Source organism: Chrysoperla carnea, chromosome 1, assembly GCF_905475395.1.
Source record: "Chrysoperla carnea chromosome 1, inChrCarn1.1, whole genome shotgun sequence".
Taxonomy (NCBI): domain Eukaryota; kingdom Metazoa; phylum Arthropoda; class Insecta; order Neuroptera; family Chrysopidae; genus Chrysoperla; species Chrysoperla carnea.
In genome coordinates this window covers 51991861-52017422 of record NC_058337.1, presented here as the reverse complement: position 1 = coordinate 52017422, position 25562 = coordinate 51991861, and the positions used below count along the sequence as shown (strand labels likewise).

Genomic DNA, 25562 nt, shown 5'->3' with positions numbered 1-25562 from the left:
TATTTGAAGCTTCATAATTATTCTAGATTTGCCGTATATCGTGATAAAAATCATTAACGACAGCTAATCGAACTCTAAACGAAAATCTGAGGAATAAAACTAATACCGAATGTATAAATTTCGAGATATCGATGAACTAGATTTTAAAAGTTCAATTTTAATAAAAAATGTATATTTTATCCCCAAAATTGAGACTAAAATTGCCTAACTATTCCGACCTCTTTGAAGTGTTTAATCGCACGCTCTTAAAGATATATTGATTAAATTTGAGACATTCATAAAATTCTTCCTATGTATGATTCTACTATCCTTGAAAAAAATTAAATAGGGCAAAAGACAATCTCGCATCTAGCATTTTAGCCACATTTCTCATAGGAGTATAATGTTTGAATTTAGTATATGTAAATATATATTGCAATGGTAATATGTATATGTACCCAAGTTCCATCTCTGAAAAAATAACTTTTCCCCTTTAGAAATATTTTTTTATAAAAACATTCTAACGCAATCTCAAAGAATATTGAGGTTAAATAGGACAACTACGTATCGATAGACGATACCTTCATGACGCTGTTCAAAACTATTAGTATTAATTATAGAGGGTAGGGATAAGGAGAATCATCTCTGTATATAAAAAGTATCCACGAAAAGCAGAAAATTGGTGACGCCGCTGTAGCGAAAGTAATAAGAATAAGACAATGATCTAAAAAAAAGTTGTTAGAGCAGAATAGAGAAGTTTATATCAAACACCTTTAGCTACACAAGCGCCATTCAGATCAATTTTATAACTTTTATTTTGGAAAATTTTATGCTTCTACCCATGTTTAAGATTTGCCTCTTTACCTCTACCCTCCACAGTATAAATGCATTGATTAACTATTCGACTATAACTCGATCGCCAATAATTTCATATATAAGAGACATTTGGTGTGACGATCCACGAGTTTCTAGCCTGATACATTTAATAACATAAATATCTTTGCTTATGTATTATCAATAACAATTCAATTTGAAGTATTTGGTTAATTTTAAGTAATCTACATATCAAAATACAAATAAGTATTAATTTTATTTATAGAATTATAAAGTAGATAGTGATTGATTTTAAAGTGTTATTTGTTATTTATAAATCATTCGTAGAATATAAATAATATAATATATGCCTATCTACACTATCAACACTACTATTAATTACATTTTTATTAATTATAAAAACTAATTTTAATTAATCATTCGTCATATTAATACTTAGAACTTTACTGAGCACTTACTTAAGTTGTTTTATATTTTTAATTAGATAATAATCAATATTTTTATTATTACCTTATATTGAATCATTTCAAAGGTACTTACGCAATTTACAAAAGCATTGCACTAATTTGTTTTAATGATCTAAATATAGAACAAGGAACGATAAGCATATGTATAAAGAAATGGCCTCCACATACAAATTTGAAAATTTTGATAACCAACAGAAGTTATTACAATTGAGAAAAAAATTTAACATTCTCCTCTTAAAATTTGGACTTTTGATTTCAATGCATATATAATTTAAAAAAATGTGCCTACAATTTTAGTGTCCGGAGATTTTGTAGAGTGGTAGGAAAGATAAAGTTGATTACTTTGAAGAATGTAAACTGTAAATGTTTTAGATGCTTGGAGTGAAGCACAACTTATCCTAATCCTCTATCCAAATTGCGAGCGAGATCATGACACCAAAGTCTAGTTTGAAAAGTGATATTCTTCGGAACATGAGTTTTGTTATTTCACTACTTTTGATGTGCAATTATTTTAGACAGTAAGTAGAAAGTTACATACTTTTCTATCATTGTCTAATGATAATATTATCGTTACGAAACTAGATATTCGGGAAAACATCATTTACTTTTCCACGGCACTTACGATGAGAATATCTGTTTTGTTGATAGAACTTTACGATTTTTGCGTGAAGTTTTTCAAGTGTTTTCAATTCTAAAGGTGAAAAAATAATCTTGCGGTAAAAGGTTACAGTTTTCAATAACTGAAATGTTTTACCTATAAAAGTAATCAAATTTCGGGAAAAAATTTCCTATTTAATTCATTTATGGATATAATTTTTAAAATCTACACTGTTTGAATTTTGACATCTAAAATTTTTTGTCAAAAATCGAACATTTGGTTTCAAAACTTTTGGATACTCCAAAAATATTTTCCTAAGAAGCAAACATACAAAATGGGAATAAAACTTTTTTTCATTTTTCATTTTCTGTTTTTTCATTGTTTATTGCGTATATTTTAAAAATTCTTAATTGGAACTATTCTAAGAACTAAACAGCTATTTTAATATTCGAATTTAATCAATTTTTACATTTTTGGCAATTTATTTTTCCAAAAGCATATTAAAAAAAATAATTTTTTGTGCTAAAATTCAATACGATATTAATACTAATTTAGTCAATGATATAATGATCAACAAGATAGATCACGTGACTTTCCTTATTTGTGTGAATCTTAATAAGGATGTACTTAATACGTAATACCTATAGGAAGTTCAAGTTTAACCGCAGACAAAAGTATATACCGTCTTTATTCGCGAATATATTATAATTTATTATGGTAGACTAATACTTATGTGTAACTTGTTATGGTATACAAAATAAAAATTATTAATGATTTATTAAAATAGTAAGATATATTAAATTTAGTCCCAGTTCGTAACGTTTTGGAATATTGAAACTACTAACAAAATTTGGGTATAGGTGTTCATAAAATCACTTAATTAGATTGACGATAACTCTAAAACGAAAAGAGGTATAGAGCTAAAATTTTAGTTCGAAATTTGATTCATAATATTTATAGGTTTCCCGTAAGAGTTTAAGTTAAGGAAAAACTTCAGTTTCTATTTTCTGAAAATTTAGAAATTTTGAAATATTATACAATAATTTATTAACTTGTAAAAGTTTCAAGTATAATTATTTTTAAGAAATATCAATTTATATTGTTCTTGCTTTTCGTCACTTTTTAAGCTTAAAATTCAACGCAGTTAAATCGATAATCAGCATATTTTTTCTTTCTTAAACAATTTAAACTTTTGTATGATCATCATTTTTTTTAATTTCTCTATGTATATGGCTGATGCATGAACGCCTTTTAAAAGCTTCCAGACGAATTTCTTTTTTTAACAATTTTTTTCACTTATTTTATTAGACTAAATTAAATTAATTTAAAATATCCATTTCTTTTGCCTTACGTCACATTTTTAAAATGTCTCAATCTAAGACGTCACATTTTTAAATGTCTCTAAATATCTAAGGCGTATTTGTATAACACTCAAGCCTTTTTAGGTATATTTAGTTTGATATTTAATATATTACAGAAGTAATTGGCACAAACAACTGTTCCAGCCCAAATTTTTGTATACAATTCTCTTCAAATTGTCCTTACGATGATATAAATGCATGTTGCCAGTTCGGAAAAGTGGTCGGAAAATTTTTAAACAATTTTCTTAATAAAATTGCGAAAAATATTTACTGTGCCTCGGGAAAAAGATTTTAAAGTTATTTGGAAAAATTGGACCAAAAAAGGTCTCTTACAAATGTTTCCTAAAACTAATAGTTTCAGAGATATTAATTATTTAAAGTTCGAAAAAATGCGAAAAATGGATACTTTCAGTCCTGAAAAATAATATAAAAAACCAAAAATTTTAATCTTTTAATCCTAATTAAGTGTTTGCATATATATACTCTGCGTGAGTAGAATAGTTCTTTTTACTGATGCGCCGATTCGTACTGTGCTAATAGGTATCGAACGTAGCTCCTTAACTGTTTAACTATTGAAAAAGTGTAAGAGGCACTTTTGGATAAAAATTACTCAAAGATTACACCCTTGAAGAATGACCGTTTGTTTATTTGCTGGACATCCTATATATCTCTAATGTTTTTGCTTTCGTTTTTTTTATAAAGTTTAATATTCTTTTCGAAAAGCAACTTTTTATTTTACACCAAACTCAAATTTGCCGTGTTAAAGGAGTGAAAATTGTATAATATTCTTATCTATAGTTCATTCGAATATTTTTTTAAAAATATCATGACAGTAACATTGCTTCTGTTTAATCAATTTCATAACAATTTGTAATTTTTTAAATAAAAATTATGCATCATGATTTATTTTATTATATAGTGTTTTACCAAATATCAATTTTTTAAATTTGATTTATTTTATTGAATAATCGCTATAAATAAACCTAATAAATATTAAATGTTCGCTAAAATTATAAACATAAAAAATATTAATAATCAATAATATTGATCATTAATCAATATCTTTTATAGTACAGGAGACGGTATAAGGTCGACCTTCACTCACGCATATGATGGCTTGTTTAATGGTTTTTTTTATAGATAAGCTTATTTCACCCTTGTTAGTCTTTTCGTGATTAAATTATCTTTCTTCGATTCGATTTGGTCAACAGATCACTAGTTACCTATATTAACTTACGGTATGAACAGATAATTAAATATAGGTAACTACACCCATCTGTTAACCAATTGAAATTTGTATCAGAAGAAAGACAATTTTACCACGAAAATAGCCATGAACACTTTTCAATAGACAAGCTATCATAGGCGTGCTTATCAATCAATAAAAGTTCATAAAAATATGTTTCATCTGGTTATCATATGGGTGAAGGTCGACCTTATTCCGTCTCTTACACTATCATAATTTAAACAATCAATCAATCAATAAGAATTAAATGATTGAAATGATTTTATAAATGCACTTTGTAGTTGTAATTATAAACAAAAAGTTCATTGTTTATTTGAAGTGCATGTGCATTTCCTTTCACTATAAATAATTTACTTCGCTGAAATTTTTCCTTCACGTGATAGGACACTTGATAAAATATTTGTTTAAATAAAAATTGAAACTCGAATGATCCGGAGATGTACCTACTGGAAAAATCCGTGCAAGATAGCAACGTTGAAATTTTAATATTATAGAGTTTAGCTCCAAGATTCGATCTCGTAAGCCCAAACACGAACGTGACATAAACTCCCAAAATTGAAATGATTCCTAGGAAGCATTTTTGGCACGGCATGTCATCGAAAAACATGGGCAGATAGATAGCAATACATCTATCTATCACTTTGCATCAAAGTGTCAGCTAAGTCCATGCATATTTCTCTGTCCATATGTTTTGTAAAAAAGTGATCCAAACAAACCTCTTCGCAATTATTTCAATTTTGGAGCTTTATATTTTCACCCTGATTTGTGATACAAGATCGATTCTAGGACAAATCGGCAAATTGGACAATTTCTTTAACTGGTTTTAAAATTTCGATGCAGCCATATACTAGGGATTTTTCCGTACATCACCCAGATCCAGATCATAAACTTTCTTACTAAAGAAAGAAGACTACTGTGTGGCAGGTCATACCTGCATCACTATCTAGAATTCTAGATAATCAATTATCTAGATAGTGATTATTTTTTAATATATTTTCAAGGAGACAGATAGATGACGAATTCAATCTTCATAGCTTATCTCTTAAAACACTTTGATTAAAAATTTTTTTTTTCATTTTGACAATATCTCTTACAATTTGATTAAATTATAACTCTTATAGCTCTTGGATTAAAAATCAAAGATTGACTTATTATTTAAGTATTACTATCGAAAGAACAACTTTAGGATTCATGTTAATATTTTTCCATAGTATGGTGTCGGAGATACTAAGTTGTCTAATTAATTAATTAATTAATTCTGTATGTAAGTATGCAAAAAATTATAGTCTGTTGATATTGATAATTGTAAACTAACTGAAATTATGACAGTACAGAATCAATTCATATAATTTCTGCAGAAAGGGAAAATTTTAATAAAAATGAAAACCAAGCTTTGGAACTCGAAATAATAAAAAAATATGAAGAAGATACGAAGAGAACGCTCACAGCAGATGAATCTGCCAAAGATATATATTACTTCTGCATCGTCTAATATCGCAGACTGACATTATGATTTGTACTTAAGCGTGGTAATTTATAATCAAGCGTGGGATAATTCCCGAAAACTGCTGCAAAACAGTATAAAGGAAGTAAAAACTGAAAATAGTTTTTGTCACTTGCCAAATAACTTCCATAACGATCACACAGACGTTACACAATACTAGCAGCCAGTTAAACAACCAACCCCCTCCCCCAAAAGGAATAAAAAAAAAAATTTAAGACGGTTCTATACATATTTTTCAATGGTGTGAAATCATTATTTGATTGGCGTGAAACTTTCTAATTTTTTGAGACTCCTCTTAATGGTGGAAAAAAATATTTATAAAGAAAAGCGGTTTTCCAGATAAAAATGGTTCAAGTTGCATTTAAATTTCAAGCATTGCGATTATACCCTTTACTTTATCGACCTGAAATTTTGATGTGTTATAAGTACAAATGAGAATATGAGGTATTGGTTACTTTTTTTTTTCGAAAATCCTGTTAATTTTCCCAATTTCCGTTGTTCACATTCAGGTATAGTGGAATACGAAAAAGTACCTAAGTTTGAACAATAAAAACCAGGGCGATAAAATAATAGTACCTATCACATATCCAAATTTCAAATCGATAAAGTAAATGGTATAATGGCAGTGCTTGAAATTCAATTGTAACTGTAAGCATTCTTATCTGGAAAACCGCTTTTCTTTATAAATTTTTTTATAAATATTTAAGAAGAGTCCTAAACAAAGTTTACGCCAATCAAATAATGATTTCACGCTATTGAAAGATGTGTATAGAACCGTCTTAAATATTTTAATTATATTTTTTATTCGAAATTGCTTTTTGCATTTTGTATTTTGATTTCCCTTGTTATTTTCTTATTTTTACCCTTCGTATAAGAATAGTGTGTTTTTACAGCCATATGTTGCGTAATAATTACCTGAAAAGTAAAGTCAAAGGCGCACACGAAAACAAAAATTTTCATCAAAAAAATTGTGGTTATTGATTTCATGAAGTTTTTCGAGGTCGCTGAATTTTATAGCATCCAATAACATAATGTTTACTTTCATTGTGTACTTCATATAATCCAAATAATTAATAAAAAAAATGTTTATGTATTATTTTAATTGTTTAATCAACTGTATCTGTATAAATGTTTACACTAACAATTAAGTAAAGTAAATAAACACATCTGCCTTATCAAAATAAAATGGTGTTGTTCGAGTGAATATATTATCGTAGCTATGTGGGCTCTTCAAATCTATACTAATGTATCAAGCTTTCCAACTTTTTGATTTTTAATAGCAGGTATTCTTGGATGCCGACAATTAATTTACTGAAATATATGATATTTGATAAACGTGTTATCATCACAAATAGCCTCGTCAATTAGCTCGCGCATATCGTGATCGCACCGCTTATATATCGAAATTGAACGCGAAATGACTGGAATAACCGTAATGAGTGGAATAGTGGAAAATTCGAATAATCAATTGTTGCTAATACATTCGAGGTTTTCATTTATGTTGTAATGGTTATTTTATTTGGAAATAAAAATTTTCTCGTTTTCACAACAACAAAAAAGTTATACTCTTAATTTAGAGCCTTATATATAGAAATATCGATTTGAAGTTTTCCACAGTCATATAGAGTGATGGATGAATAGATGTACTAATTTTGAGTAAAAAAATAGTGAAAAAATTAAAAAAGCGAATTTTTTTCATGAAAAAATATATTGGTAAAAAAACTATTCTAAGCAACTTTTTCTAACAGTTTTTTTTCTCGATATCTCTAACCACCTCTGATGCTCGACAAAATATTAAGAATCAGCCTCAGCTGAGTTTCAGTTCATATTTCGTTTAAGTATCTTAAAAAATGTTACCCATCACTCTGTATGACTGTGCAAAATTTCAAATCGATATTCTTATAAATAACGAAAATATGAGGGTGATTTCATCTTATATACGACACACTGTATAATTATTAAAAATGAATTATTTAAATTAATTACGCTGAAATCACTTATTTTAATTTTATTTAGTATGTCAAGTTTTATCTTTCCTGCGAAGTTTAAAAAATATATATTTTATATATTATTTCTTTAGCCTTTTTTTCTAAGCACGCGATATCTTGCTTATTCTTTTATCAGAGAAATAATTAAGATTATTTATATTTATATTAGATTGTAGAAAATCTAATTGAATAATCTAGTAGATATATTTAAAAAAATCTAATAGATATATTAAGAAATATTAAGATTAAATTTTGTTCATTATGTAATCTGTATATCATATCTGTAATAAAATTGCCTATAAATTAAAAAAAAATTACTATTGATATTATATTATTACTCTAGCCTGGTTTATTTAGCGAAATATTCTCTAGCCTGGTAATCACGAAAAGAAATCTCTTGTTTACATGTTTCGATTTAAACAGATATATCCTTTTGGAACTTTTCTGAATCCATTCTGATAACTGAAACATCTAGTTTCACACTTCATTTTTAGAAAAAACGGCGTACATAGTATATCGGGAATTATAAGGTGGTGTAAATTCTCGGCAAATATTAGCAAAATATAATTTTTTTACAATCAAACATTTCAATCATTTTTTACAAAATTTTATAAAATAATTTTTACTATAATTCAAGTACCATATTTACAGAGGTTCTATTTATAATTTCAAGTTGTGTTATTAGTTTTTCTTATTTTGTTTTCTGCAAACAAGGAAACCAACATAAAATTATTTGTTAATTTTAATATTAAAATATAGTATCTTAAATGATAGTTTTAGATATTTTTTTAATCAATTTCTTTCAAATAAAAGAAAAATGTAAATTTTATACATAAATTTAATCATTTAATCTTCTAAAACAAATAATTAGAGTTTTAATTAATTACCTTTGATAATAACTATAATAATTTAATAACTATAACTACTGGGTTATAGTAGTAATACTTCGTAGTGAATCTTGTGATCGGTGGCGTGCCCAAAATATTGTGTCGCATGCCCTCCTGTACTAAGACTAGGTAGATGTATCGGTAAAATGATTTATATTTATAATCTATCGTTCTTAGATAATATCAACAAATCTTAACAAATAAATATTGAATTTAAGGAGTAAAGTATTAATTTTTTTTATGTAAAATGAGCAAAAATGTTTATTTTTATCGGCAGATATGTGTCAATCTATCTTTTTCATTTTCATTATTTATTTAATCTATCAATTTGCTTATCCTATTTTACACCCCATCCCCTTAATATTAATAATTTAAATAAAAAAAATAACATACCCTAGTTTTATTTTTTAAATATTTCGTGATTTTAATTAATGGTGTTGGAATTTTAATTATTTTATTATTATTACTGTCATTATTAATACTGTTATTATTATTATTATTATTATTATTATTATTAATATTTTCTTTTGTTGTTAAATATATTGACTTATTATCAATAATTGTTGTTGTCTTCAAATCCATTTTAAATACTTTCAAATTACTATTTAAATATAAAATTCACTTCACGTACAAAAACACTTGATACCAGTACCAATATAAAAACACTTTAGGTTAGTTTTAGTCAACACACAAAAACATACGTATAAAAAAATTCTATTTATTTCGAGAAAATATTATATTATTTTTAGAAAACTATTTGTAAGTTGGACCTACATTACATATTACTTGTGTACTGATTACTTGTACTTTTCATCACAATGTACGACGTTTAATAATTTGTTTTGCTTTGTTTGATTTTTGGCATTTTTTCAAAAAAACATGCCACAGAAACATATAAGACAGATGCTTATCTTGTATAAATCAATTTTTATATATAATATAATATAAACACTTTATATTAAATATTGTATTATATTTATTTGATTACATTGTAAATTCATTAATAAAATGATGTTTGAATTTGTTGTAAAGTCTATGTGATCGGTTTTTACATTAAATTTTATTTTAAAAATTTTCCATAGCAAACCAACACTTGAAACACTGATTAGAAACAACAAAACCAAAAAATTCAATCAAATATTTTTTTGTTATAAATGTCGTAATCTACATTCTTGTAAACAGGTTTTGCTTCATCTTAACTTCACTCAAAAATAAATAAAATTTTGTGACTAATAAGAAAACTACAAAATAAAATAATAAATATTTTTGTTTGAATATCGGTACCAATAATAATAAATAATGAAGGTCAATAAAAAAAATTTTTTTAATTTAAGTTAATTTTTAATGTTTTTTTTTTTTTTTTTTTAATCAAAAAAATGCACTAACTAGTACTGTACTGTACTGTACTGTATTGTACTGAGTACTGTTTGAACTTGAAAGTAAAAGTAATTTAAATAAAAAAATTTAATTAACAATTAAAAAATATTCAATAATATTTAATATTTATTTAATTAGTCAGTATTAAGATGTGTGTGCTTAGGTTATTTAATTGAAATTAAATTGTTAAAAAGCTGCTGGCTTGGCTGGAACTCTTATTATTTAACATAGTTCAACACTAACAGCTTACTAAAACGCAGTATTATTACTGCCATGCCGTATAACAATTTAGTTTTAGTTTACATGTGATGTGATTATAATATAAAATACCTATTTAGAATCAAGTTTATAAACTTACTAGCCGATCCTCGCTTACTTCGAAAGATAATTCTAAATATTATAAAATAAGGTTCAAAACTAAAACACCGACGATTAAAAAATCACGATCTAAAAATTATGAAAACAAGAAAAAATTTCCATCTGAAATTTTTATAAGTAAAATCGTCATCAATCGTACAGTCGAGACACCTCTAAGATTAAAAAGTTTTCCACAGGACTGAAAAGAGGTCCTCCGACTGTAATAACGATTTTACTTATTATAACAATTCCAGATGCAAATATTTTCTTGTTTTGAAATTTTGCTAGTTAACAGAGCTTTTTAGTAAAAAGATTATTAACTGTCTGGCTAATTAAGCTAGTTGGCTGCGCCATATATATTGAAAAATTTGTAGCGTAGAAGCTGCGTTAGTTAAGAGAATCCCTTCAGAGATTGAAAAAATAACACATTTTCTTAAAATCAAATATTACATTTTTAGTTTTTCAAGAATTTTTATTTCGAAAACTAAGCGTCTAAAAAAAATTACAAGAGTATTTTTTTGCTTAAAATTGATCAAAAAATACAAATATATTTTTTATTTTGAAAAAATTCAAAATTTTGAACTTTGCGCATCCCCATCCCCTGTTTATCTCGATTTGTCTCAACTTCCAAATACCAAACTCAATGCCATACTTATACATTAATGTGACAAAAATATTGCATTGCAATCACAGCTTCAAAGCTGGCTATTTACTGGCTTGGCGGCTTATGTATATGTTATATGATTAAGTTGAATCTCGCTCCAGATTTTGTTTACTATGAATAATAACTATTTATTGTGAATAAATGTGATTTTATCGCTTTATCTCCGGACATCGTTATTGCAGCGAAATAGACCATTTGTTAAGTCTGATCATAAGCTATTAAAAAAATGCAATATCATCAAAATTGATCCAATAGTTTTTATGTGATGTGCGAACAAACAGACAGACGAAAGTTTTATAATGGTAAACAAAATATAAACAATATGCATCACAAGTAACTAACTACTAAATATTTTACATATCGTCACTGTAATTCCAAAAGGTCGTTTTGTTGTCATTCTGTTTGCTGCTGGGGTCAAGTGCTATTTAAACTAACTTTTTAAATTTTTTTAAAATACATACTTTATAGATATTTTATTCACTGAGTCTAAGAATTAATTTGTATTTCGATGTAAAAATACTATTAATTTGCTGGTTGATACATTAAAAGCAGTGCATGCAACTGCCAAGGGATCAAGAATCGACACATTTTATCAGAAGTGCCACACACAAGGAGCGCCAAGTTGACTTACGAAAAATAAAAAAAAGACAAATGAGAGAAAAGGCAAATTTTTAAGAGATGGGACACAGTGGGCGCCAAGGTAACTTAATAAAAAACAATTGCATTGCCTAGGGGCTTCGACAAGGGTTATATCAGCATTGATTAGTAGTTCCATCTGGATGTTATCGAATACTCAATGGATCTGTTACCTTGCTAGCAAAAAAGACATTCAATTTAAACTATTTTTTTGCATTCAAAATCAATATTAACCAAAAGTGTTGTTGATAGGGGTAAAATAAAAATTATTTTCTGCTGGCCTGTTAATAGGTTCATTGATAATTAAATAACATCTTTTAAAATTTTTAAGTATTTATTATTTGATTGACTAATCTACTGATAACGCTTAGATTCAAAAATAATGTTATTCTTGACTCATGTAGAAAAGTACTTTTCTCGCACCATTTTCCATTGCGTGCGTGATTCGGAAAGAAAAAAATAAAAGCAAATAGTGCTGTTTATCTGTAATACACTCACGCGCTTTATGGTAAAAAAGTCTATTTTGTTAGCAGGGATAACTGGTATAGTTTCTCGTGATTAATGGTTAACTTTTGCAAAAATTTACTATTAAAAATAAACATGACAAATGTAAAAACCCAAAGTTATAATACATAACAAAACAATAACAAAATGATTGATATGCAAAATTGAAATTCCTGAACTTATCAAGTAAACATAAAAGAGGTTTTATTGTGCGTGGTGATCTTATAAATTGTTTAGAACTAAGAAGAAGAATTTTTTAAATACTAAGAAATCGGAAGCAAAATATTAAGAAATCGTTAAAATTTCGATTACAAGTAATTAAAACTCTATGCACACGCTGTTAAAATTTAAGGACAATTTACCACGCCTAATATGAGGTAATTGCAATCAAAAATGAAATTTTAACATACGTTGCATGGGAAAAGCGTGTGAAAATGGCAAAGGGGTGTATGGGTGTATTCATCTTAGTATATATGCGTGTTACTTCCTTGTATTGTGTTTTATAGTAGTAGCCACACTACAGTAAGCAGTGAAATAACTTGCTTGTAACATATATAAGTTTAGCATGGATAATAAGAATAAAATTTTTGACTGCAGTTGTGAGGAAGAAATGCCTTAAGAATAGTTCGAGTCTCTATTGAACGTGGGGTATTATTAATAACTAGACTATAAAGTTTCAACTGGCCAGTAAAAAATTGTTATTTTATTTTATAATTATGAATATTAATGAATATAAACAGACTAATTATTAAAATATTTGTAAATAAAAAATTAATTAACACAAATAAGGGTGTGTTTAATAACTATTTTGCTTATTTATATTTATTTGAATATTATAATTATTTATATACAGGTCTAACCGAAAATATATGATAATATGATCCGTGAATTCATCATATTTATGGAACAGTAATACACAAAAAAAAATTTTGGATCAAATAATATTTGCTCTTTATTCATTAAAGAAGAAGATAAATTTGATAAATTTAACAAAATAATAAATTAAAATGTTTAGCCACTTGTTTACAATACTTTACTTGATAGAAGCTTATTTGCCAAAAATGGCTCACTAAATAGTTGTCATGCTCATTAGCTAAAAGTTTTTCAATTTTTAGCTTTGTTTTTCAATGAATAATTTTTGAATTTATTTATTTAGTTTAAAAAAATATTTAATGTTTTAAGTAAGCAAAATGATTTGACATTCTTATGTTTATATATACAGATTTAAGAAAGGGCAGTTTTTAGTCGAGTAACTCGAGTGAATATGTGAAACTTGTATTTGTATGAAAACGAAATTAATTCGGGTTCGTTCAAACACTCAAGTTACCGAGTCAACTCGAAGCGACAGAGTAGATTCGGGGACACAAATCCTACTCGAGTTGCTAGGCTGTAGAAGTTAAACGTTAACTAACACCTCTTAAACCAGATAAATGAATAACGGTGGAATAAAAGCTTCAAACTTTTCAAAAATATAAGTTCAAATGTAATATTCATCAAAAAGTAATTTCAAACATTTCCGTTAGGATCATTAAATAATATTAAATCAAATAAAATATTTTATACTATTTATTTATAATATTAATTATTAAAGTAATAATTCATAATAAAAATTATGATTAAAGCTTGTTTAATTATTAAATAAATAACTATAAATAAACAACTATAATTAAGTTTATTTATCATCAGTAGCTACTGGTCGTTAAATAGCAATATGTATGTTTATGTTTATTTAATTCATTAATTTAATTATTATTAATAAATAAATAAATGTTTTATTATAGAATACAACTTTATATGCAAGAGATGATGTAATACCTAGTAAGGTTCCGAATTAAAAATTCGGATGCATTCAAATTTCCCCTTAATTTTAATTATTTTCGCTTTATAGACTTTTGTTACCTTCTTCGGTTGTAAGTATCAGCATTAGAAAAGTATATTATTTTGTTTAATCCTATTATACAGAATGCTCAGAAATATTTAATTGGACGAGCAGAGCGAATAAGATTTTATTATATAATTAAATTTCTAAGAAGAAAGTTCTACTGCAGTTTTGGATTAACCAAATAGGGCTTCGTTATAGTTATCGTTCGTAATATTGAGAATTAATCGCTTGATATTTGTAAAATTGAAATTTTTATAATAAGCAAAGGTGTAGGAAATAAAATTTATCAGAAGTTATCCTCTCAGCACATTTTTTAGTTTATAAAATTTGAAATAATATTTCTGTAAATATAAAACTTATAGAAGAAACATCAAAATGCAAAACATAAAAAATATTTAAATAAAAATGCAAAAACTTCCAAAGGATATTCTTTTTAGAATTTTATCTCATATATCACATACATTTAAAAAATACTAAAATACTCTTATTGAAAGTATGAACTAAAAAATACAAAATAATTTTTAAATACAATTTAAAATTTTATCTAAAATAGCGTGAAGTTCTTTCCACAAGCGTTCTAATATTTACTTTGGCTAACGGATATTAATCACTCCATAAATTAATTAGATTAAATTTAACATTTAAAAGTAATTTTGCGTGTTTTCTTACTTTAAAAAAAAAGCTATAATTGGTTCGAAACACGACATCTATTTATAGAAATTTGCAAGACTTTATACACACCATGAATATAATTAATTTAAATAAAATATTAAATGAAATGAAATACTTTGAAACCGGTTTTTCACGCAAATAACTTGCATAAGTAGTTGTTTTTTTTGTATCAAATAATAACAATTTCACCGCCTACAAATGTCTATTCCACAATCATAAATTAAAATTAGCAATAGCAGGGAATATCGCTTTTTTTTTCTTTAAAGAAAAGTTCATTCATGTTACAAACAGCACAGAAAAGTTATTTTTCGAAGAACTATAAAAATAACCTAGATTAAAGCCATCAAAGGTTTATTTGTATCTCTTTCTAGCCAAACAGCTTAGTAAAGAGTTCTTATGACAAACATAGTATATGTGAAAATACTATTTCCGATCTCTCCGTCTAATATTTGGTAGTTTAAAATACCAATCCATATTCTTTGACAGGTTTTAACTTTAATATCACTTTTTGTAATCTCTTTTACAATAATTTCATGTTTTGTTAAGGCTGTTTTGTACAAATTTTTGATTGGCGTGAAACTTTATAATTTATATAAAAATCCTCTTAAATATTCATTGGTGGGAAAAAAATTTTTAAAGAAACGCGATTTTTCAGGTAAGAACGGTTAAAGTTACAATTGAATTTCAAGCACTGCGATGTTATGGAAATTCATATTCTACCTGCCCTGGGTACTTTAATTTTTGGAAAATCCTGTTAATATTCCTAATTTTCATTGTTCACACTCAGGTACTTTTTATTATTCCACTGTACCTGGGTGTGAATAATAAAAATTAGGTCAATAGGGAGGGGACGACCAATTTAGATCGCTACGGTAAAATAAACAAATTTTTTAATTTTTCCTGTTTATTTATTGGTTGTAGCATGTTTGTTAACCGAGACACGATGCTAATTTTTTTAAAGTGGGCATTTTGAGTTATTTATATACTGTGTGTTTATATGAAAAAGTATCGGTTATCTTTTGATCTAATGTGTACAATCTTAATAACTCTTCTCCGTCCATATTTTAATCGACGTGTTTTCACTCAAAACAATAATCACAACAGGGCAAGAGTTATTAAGAGTGGATACCTTTCATTTTCTGTGAAGTCTACCTTAAAAACCAATCGACCCATTTTATTTTTTTAAATTGAATAGAGAATTTTATGCCCTTTCAATTGACGTATGGCAAGGTAGGGTGTGAAATGAAACCTAAAATTCTCTAGGTAACATTTTTGAATTTCCCCCTTGATATTTAAATCGGCGTGCTTTCACTCAAAACAATAATCACATCAGGTCAAGAGTTATTATTACGAGTGGGTACTTTTGAAAGGACCACATTGTATATAATAGTAACATTGAAAACATCGAGATTAGGTTCTTTTACTTATAATGTAAATAAATATAAATAATATTTCTTTGAATTATTCGAAAAGATTTTAAGATCAACATAATCTTGTTAATAGATAAAAAATTCAGATAAGAAATATATACAAGATTTTTCAAATAATTAATAAAAAGCAGTGAATTACTTTGGCTTACAATCATTTTGGCTTAGACTTTTCAAATACAATAAAATAAAATTCGAAAATTAAAACCCCGACTTTTCCTGTGGAATTCCTGTAGAAATTACTTTTCTTTACTCTCTTTTTTATAACTTTTTGTATTTTGCGCATTTCTTGATATATTTGTATTTTCCGGCAAGTTTGCAGGTGACAATATCTTTAATTTATACATCAAATACTTTTTTATAATTCTACAACTTTCAGATTGTTTAAATTATTTTAGAGATTTGTTGATAAATCAATTATAATATTTGTAATAAAAGCTATACATGTATTTCCTATTCAAATTCATATAGCGATAGATCTTTTTTGTAAATAAAAATCTGCGATTTTAGCTTTAATTGCTTTTCAAGTCTTTGTTGTGAAAAACACAAGTTCTTGTATGGAATCTTGGGATTCAGAAAAGATGTAGATTTAAGTTTAACAACTTACATGAACGTCAATGCAAATGAAACGTTGCCAATCACTAAAATAACTTTTCATCTTAGATTTTTTTATACACCTAAGGCCTGATCCACAATTACCCATTTTTCTAGCTTCTAGCTTCCGTACGCATTAAATACTGTTTTATTATGTTACTCTTTGAAGGTAATTAGTTCCAAAATGTATAAAAATGATTTCAAATCAGTTTTAGTGAAGAAACGATAAGGTATCTTATTTCCGTAGTACAATCATAAACAGAGCGAAAACGTTACCTCAGCATATAAACAAATTTTGTAGATGTGTAAAATTAGAATTTATAAACTAGCAGACCCGGTTCTATGGCTAAGGTTCTTGTTATTCATTGTAGTAAATTTTTCAAGGGTAAAAATCAGTAGGAGGATATCAGTCATGAAGACTAGCATGCTTTTTTACATAGATGCCTTTTGTAAAAAAACATGCAGATCTCTATGACTGATGTCCTCCGGCCGGTTATGCTAACACCAAAAATTGAAAAAGTAAGAACAATGGAATTTCACTGTATTTCACACGGTGTGCAAATGAAATTTAAAATCGGTTCAGTAGTTTAGGAATTCATCGCGGACAAGCAACGTGACACGTAATTTTTATATATAAAGATTAATTATTATTCAATTTCAACTAATTATATACTGTGTACTGACTAGTAATTGTTATTGATTTGGAAAATAATATTAATTCATTTTTTTTTTTTTTTAATATATTTTTATACTGTGTGTTTAACAACTATGGTCATTTACACAGTTTAGATGTATGTATATATAACTATATATATTCATTTGAATTAAAAATTATCGCTTTAATTCTTTTATCTTTGCATTCGGCGGTTTTATTATTCAATAATTTGGGGGAATTATGGTGGTCTTCTATAAAGCGTAGTTTTATTGGGTGTCAATTCTTTGTTGCATGCTACAAACCGCACTGATCCGTTCTGTGTTGGATAGACGACGCGGGACTATTCGACAAGAGAATTCTTCTCTAGAGATGACGCAATTGACAGGTAACAGCAGTCAACTTGTAGCCATAGAATATTATACATAGAGAACGCGAGGGATCTGCTAGTCTTCGTATATCACATCCACTAACAGGCTAGCGTTCTCTTCATATCTCTATGAGATTTCTTCATATCTCTATGATTGTAGCATGCGGCATATTTTTGTCGCTTTGTGTTCCTTCTATTGAAAGGTTGTGTGTAGCATGCGTCAATGCCGCATACTACATGTTGTCTAAAAGTTGTCTCAGTGGAATTGCTCCTTTAGTTTCCCAAAAGTGCTTCGTACCTAATAATTGTCTAAGATCAAATAGATTTCAAATGACGGAATCTGAATAAAGTTTAAATAGTCTTCATGTGTACGTGTGGTGTGAGTAAGAGAGTAACATATGTATACCATTTGTATACAATGTCCCTGGTTTGTTATCGATTTTAAAACAATTCAATTTTGATTTAGATTCAATTTATTACTTAGCAATTAAATTAATTTTTAAATTAGTGTTTTTTGGCAATTTTGAAGGTCAAACCAACATTGTGTGTGTTATCAGTATTACTATAACAAATTTAAATTTTTTAAACAAAATTGACAACATACACACACATAATACTTGACTTAAATTTAAGTATTCAATCCAGTTACTACTCAATATTTTTAACTAATCAATCATGAGCGGATCACCAATCACCATTTTGAATATCAAGTCTATCAATTGTCAATACATTATTATTTATTAATTCCTTTTAATTCCTAGTTTAATAAATATCAAATAATCCAAAAATATATTGCGAATTTAAATTTTCATGCCCTATAATCAAAAGCCTATCTAGTGTTTTTATCTTACAAGGGGGTCCCATGACTTGAGAAATTGATTTCAGGAGACTTGTATAAAATTGTATTATTCCTTTTTAAGGTACGCATTTGTGGTAAAATGAAAATTCATGTTCAAATTCTTTCGTGATGCCTGTGTACAAAATCAAAAACGTGCTTAAATAGTCAAGGGGCATAGTGAATTTTTCGACTAATGATAATTAATTTGCAATTAACATAACTTTTGGTTTAAGAGCCAGGCCAAAAAAAGTTCGTTGATTTTACTAAAGCGAACATTTGAGGATTGGTTATAGTAGTTGTGTACACCAACATACTGCGGTCAGTCAAGCGAACGATAGAACAGGGATCAGATATATGCCATCGAAACGGTTATGATGACTTTAATGTATTTACTAAAGCTGAAAATTGTTATGAAGATTGTATATTGGATATAAATAACAGTTATGATTGTAAGTCAGTTAAATGTTAGAACAGGGCTGGTCAGTCAACCCTTATGTATGTACAATAAATAAATATGATTCAGTTATGATTGCCTTATGAATGAACCTGTTCTAATATTTAATTGACTGGCTGTTCTAATATTTAACTGACTGACTGACTACATATGCAACATATGTCGCTGGTTCAAAGGCGACTCAAAGAAATCTAATTTTTTTTCAAATAAACCTAATAGCAGGTATAAACTTTTTATTTTTTTACCTGCTCATGTAGTTGTGACAATCACATCACTATTTTGTTATAATATTTATAAGTGGTAGAACCAATCAAAAAAAGATTATTTAAAACCATGTTGCATTAAAAAACAACAATATTTGAAATTTTTTAGACAGTATATTACTTTCATACAAACAACTCATGCGTTTGTGTTAACTTCATCACTAAACCCCGTACGGTAGTTGTTTCACATTCGTGGCAACATTCGCCACATTTGATCTTGCAATGAGGTCGAGGGACCAACCGATATGAGGGACAACCTCATATAGGTTGGTATTATTTATAATTTTTTTTCAGTGTAGTGAATCAAATCTGAACTTTAGATGTTCGATTCCAGATATTTCTCTAATATAGACTACTTATATTCTTATTAATTTCTGATGCAGTGATTGCACCTAGTACATATTAACACGAAATAGGTAAATTAGTTTAATATAGATCAATCAAATCTCATTAAATAAATTAAAAATCTTTTGAAATAGTGTAGACACGGAACAGTTATTTCTTTTTATACTACGTTTTATTTTTAAAGCTTCAAGTATCGAATAAATCCTGAGATACAAAAAAAAAAAAAAATAAAAATAAAAAAATAAACAAAGATAATTTCGTTTGATATAATCTACTAACTAATACCTAAGTAATCAATTTAAGTATTTTTAATTAAATATTATTTTCGTTTAATATTTTAAATTTTGGGAATTCTCATAAAAATAATACGTAATTGACTAATTAGTTATGAAATTATTTAACAAATAACAATAATAATATTTTAATTTTTGCTTAATTCATTTAATTAATTAATCAAACAAAACAAATGCTGTTGCATTACTTTTAATAATTTCACTGCAGTTATTATCTATAAAATCTCGGACTGTTGATTTAAAATGTGTCGAGATGCCAGCCAATCTAGGTGGTTAAAGTGTGCCAATTTCGTTAAGCGGTATATCTTGGTTTGCGGGATCGATTCCCGACGTCACACTGCATGGTATATACATGCAGAAGATACACTCAGCGTTCTCTCGTAAATGTGTAAATAGAAGGCTGCAATATTCAACGAACAGTAGCTAATATAATGGGCCTAATGATCTAAGTATAACATAGGGTGAGCAGTGGGGGCAACTAACCCATGGATACATGATATTCTACTGATATTTTATAAGCGAAATACCATTCACCGATTGACTCATCATAAAATTTCTAAAACTATAGTCCTGATTGACTTGAAATTAAGCATTGTTACTCATTTTACGATATAAACGCTCAATAAGAACAGATTTTTGAAAATTGAATTCCTAAGATCGTGAAAAAGGGGATGAAATTTTGTGTGAAAATCCGTCATTTTCGAATTTATTACTTAATCTATTATTGAAATTATTTGAATAATTTGCGCCCTCATAGGAAGACAGTGATTTTTACGAAAAATTGTTTTAAACAAAAATTGTTTATTTTTTTTGAAGAAATTTTTTTGTAAATCTCCAACGATTTACAAGGTACCTACTACGGACCTAAGACCCAATTACTTGGAAATGGGTTAACTAGGTGATTTTCTGAACACCTATAAAAATTTTGTTCTTATCATCAATATTTCTAAGCGTTACAAACTTAGGACTAAACTTAGTATACTTTGATATGTATTTCATATATATAGGGGGTATTATAAAAAACATATTTTTTGTTTGTATAAAATTCAATACTCAATGAACTTCCATTATCGGCTAGTATACCTTATATCATTTATTAAGCCTTAATCTCTTGCGTTCAATCGTAATGAAAAATAATTATGTTAAAGTTAATTAACTTTGTTTTAAAAGTGTGACCTCTTAAATTCCCACAACTTTTAATTCTTAATTGTACAAAGCTTTGCCAAACATGCGATTTAATCGTTATTTGTCTATTTTTTTTAATAAACACAGGATAAATAAATTAAAGTTAATGTTTGTCACATCTCATCATATTGATTGATCAAATTAAATATATAATTATCCATATAATTATGTTTAAATTACAGGAAATTAGATCACTATAAAATGGATGTTAGTATGCATGTGGATTTATACAACAGTACCAACAACATCTAGATTCTAGAACGTAATGTCAAGTTTATAATTCTAGTCATAAATTTAAATAGATAAAATCTACATCACTTTTTATTTTACTATTCATAATAATTATTTATTATTCATTGTGACATCAACATCATTGTCTATCAAGATGGTCCATTTCATAAACCATAAAAGAGAATGTCTGGCTGGCCTTTGTGTCTGATTAAGACTGGAATTTAATGAAACCAATTTAAATGTATTTTTTATTGGAAGGCTGGTTTAATTTGGATGTTTCTTAACTATATTTGATGAAAACCGGATCATTTTGAAGAGAATTAGTTTTTTTCTCCAATTGTGCAGGGTCACACTATTAACTTCCTAGTTATTGCAATAAAACATCAAAGTCGTAAATATCGGGGTATAGAATCACATTTTTAATTATGAGCTACGAATTTTTTTGAAAGGATTTCAGGGTTGATTAAAGTCAAGACTATTTGTTATCATTTTTTTATTTTAGTAATTCGCATCCAAAAATACAAAAATTAATAAAAAAAATGTCATCTGGGATATTTGCGCGATTTATCTCGAAAACTGTTAAAATCAGTTCGATTCTAAAAATGTGCTTTTTTTCATGAAAACGTCCACAGTTAGCTATAGAAAAGTTGATGGTATTTGATAGTTAACAGTTACAATTTACATTTACTGTTGACATAAACTCAGTGTTGTATTCAAGTTAAACAAGTTATTACCGTTTAAAACTGCCAACTTTTTAGTCATAATTTTGGGACAACCCGTATACGTAATTCAATTATTCACAGTTGCGACAAGAAACTCAATCGATTAGTAGAATCCAAGTTAAATTTGGTTTGAAAAACTGATATAAGCTTTGAGAATTTGTACGTTAAAATTGCAATTTCAGAAAATATAGACTAGTTCAAAAACCGTGAAGTAAACCTTGATGAAAAACACTTATGCTACAAAGAAAAAACTCTCTTCTTTGTAAATGAAGAAACTTTTCAATTTTTCCTTAAAATGGAAACCAAAATCGGTGTGGTAAATTTTTTGAAGCAGGCGATGCTTCAAATTCCTTGCGAAGTTTTGATGATGTGCCACAACACGCGACACGTTTTGCGTGAGTTCGCCTACGAATATCAAGAACCCAAAAAACGAGGAGAAAATGCTTTGACAACAAATCAATGGCTATGCACACCATCACAAAATGATTTTAATTACAAGGACTAAATGAATTTATTGTGATTTTTAATTAAATAAATAAATTATGAATTTTAATGAAGCATATAACAATATTTTTTTTAATTAAGTAATATAGATAATATAGAATTATACAAATAAAATTAATCAACTGATTTAACAGTTTTCATTTGATTTGTATTTTTCACAAAAATTTTTAGAAAAATCATTCAATAATATTTATTTAAGGTATAAAATTAAGTATTCTTTCTGAATCCATAGCACAACGTAAATTCATACATTTTTTAAATAGTAATATAATATCATATTAGAGAACAAACCGCAAAAGAAATCGTTTTACAAATTCAAATCAACTGCAGTTTACCGCGTTTCTTTCATTGGAGAGAGCGGAAAATGGCGTCAACCAATCACGAAATAGACACGATGTAGCCCGACTTTCATTTATAAGGACTTTAGGATAACATATCGTGTTTTCCATGGATATGGCACACACATAAAGCATATCTCATTTTGTTACGTAACGGTTTTTGTCAGTTTGCTCACCATGGTAAGCCGCGTTAAGGATATTCGTTCCAAAAAAAGTCCAAACTAAATTATACATTGTTTAGAATTAAATATTAAAATAAATATATACATTTCTAATATGTAAGTAATAATTATAAATAAAAACAAATATCTTGAATATAGAATGAATTTTTGATTTGTTTTGTTATTAATTAGAATGTAATGTAATGCAATGTTTACTTAACTCATCAATTTAATTTTATTCAATAATACTTAAACATGAATATCGTAAAGAACTAAATGAACAACAACAAGAGTTAGATGATTCAGGTCAAGGTAGAGAGACAATAACTGCTAACTACTATATTTATTTAAATTCATATTTTTAATAATAATAAAAATAAAAACTAGTCAGACTACTGACTACTGACTACCTATTTTAAAATAATATAATTGAATTCTTTATCATTTAATAATATATTCCAATGCCTATGTAAAGTTTTGTAAACGTGTGAATCCACACATCACTAACATATATATTTATTTTTATTCTATTAAGATGTTTACTAATAGCAGCAGCTTCACCTTACCTTACCTTACAGTCTACCGGAAAATATAATTTATTGTTTTTAAAAAGTAAGAGTGTAGTTGTAAACATATTAATTAATCACATTTTATAAAATTTTAAGGATGTTCCGGCGTTTTGGAGAGGAGGTGGTAGAACCAACAATATTCATACAGAATGTCTCTAAATGTTATGTATAACGGGTACAGTTTGGAAGCTAGAAAATTTTAATTGTTTAGAAACCGGGACTCGAATCCGGGTCTTTATTCTATTTGTATGTTTGTGTAAAAAAACACACAAGCGTTTCTCTCAACTACCCCTCCCCCCTTCCCCTATTGAGAATTACTCCTCGTTCTCTTAAAGTGAAACTGGTTCGAAAATTCATACTTCATTGTTAAATTTGTTTTAACGCGGTCAATTTTCTCGATTTAAAGACTTTTTTCTTTTGAATTTAGGCGCCTTTTCCGGTTTCTATTGCGTGTTATTGGGTGAGTTCCAAAATCCAAGCTAGTGTTACTCTGCAATACTCGCGTATGATTTTTCATGCCATTGAAATCATACGCAAGTAGAACTTAATTGGCTATTGAAATTTATGCGCACATAGTACTCAATTGACTTTTTGATGCTGAGACTGTTGATCATGGATATTTGTCGCTTTTGTGTAAAAAAACCACGCATTGAAATTATTGTAAATGAAAATATGAGTATAAGGATGTTGTTAAAGTTAATATGATAAGAATATCAATCAGAGCAAGAAATACATTGCCAGCCAGGATACCAAATTCTAGCAAAATCGTGTTTCCGAATTCAAGAATTTGATATTTTCGATTTAAAATAAGATATTTTCAATATTTCAACTTTCCGTCTCTGGACCGCTTGACTCCTAAATGGAGTAACTTTGTATTTAGATAGGATTAGCAAAAAAGCCCATCTGTTTTAGGCTAAACAATGTCTAGGAGAACATTGTACGAATCTTTTAGGCACATCCTGTATATTGGACTCTCCATTAAAAAAATGTTGTGATCACCTTTGATCGTAGCGTTTGAAAAAACTTTGTGTTTATAACTAAATTTATTGTTTCTTAATAGAATATTCGGCATAAAAGTTAATATCTGCTAAATGGCCGTCACAAACCAGGGTCGATTTAAAATATCAATTATGATTCGGAGTGCCTTAAACTTTTAAAAATAGTCACGAATGAGAGAATCATAGAAATAATTATTTTCTACTTTTTAGTACAATAAAAGTTTGTCCTTTAAAAATTATTCCTTTATTTAAAATTAAAAAAGGTATGTATAACAAATAAGATGAAAGCGATGGAAAATCAGGTCATGCGTACCATAAAATTGTATAGTCATTCGATTTACATATCTGGGACTTTGTCAATTTATCTGGGACTCTTTTATCGTATGACCACTCTATAATCTAAAATAATCTAGATTGTGATATAAATAATAAAAGCTTATTGCTTATATTTATCAGCTAATTAATTTATTTTCCACAGCTATAAATACATAAGTTATGCAGTTTTTTAATTTTTTTTTTAAATTAAATATTATTTATTCCGCACAATCTTTGTTTATGTTTACTGGTCAGACCAGATTGTGATATAAAATATCAATAGATATAGCGCAAGCGCAAACTGTTTTAGAATAAGATCAGTAGCGGTATCTATGGAATGGTGTGGA

General features: G+C 27.4%; 1 protein-coding gene across 4 annotated transcripts in view; it reads right to left on the bottom strand.

The window, feature by feature from the left end:
* Positions 1–25562, bottom strand: part of LOC123305750 (TLD domain-containing protein 2) — a 146013-nt gene that overhangs the window by 4601 nt on the left and 115850 nt on the right. The window lies entirely within an intron of this gene.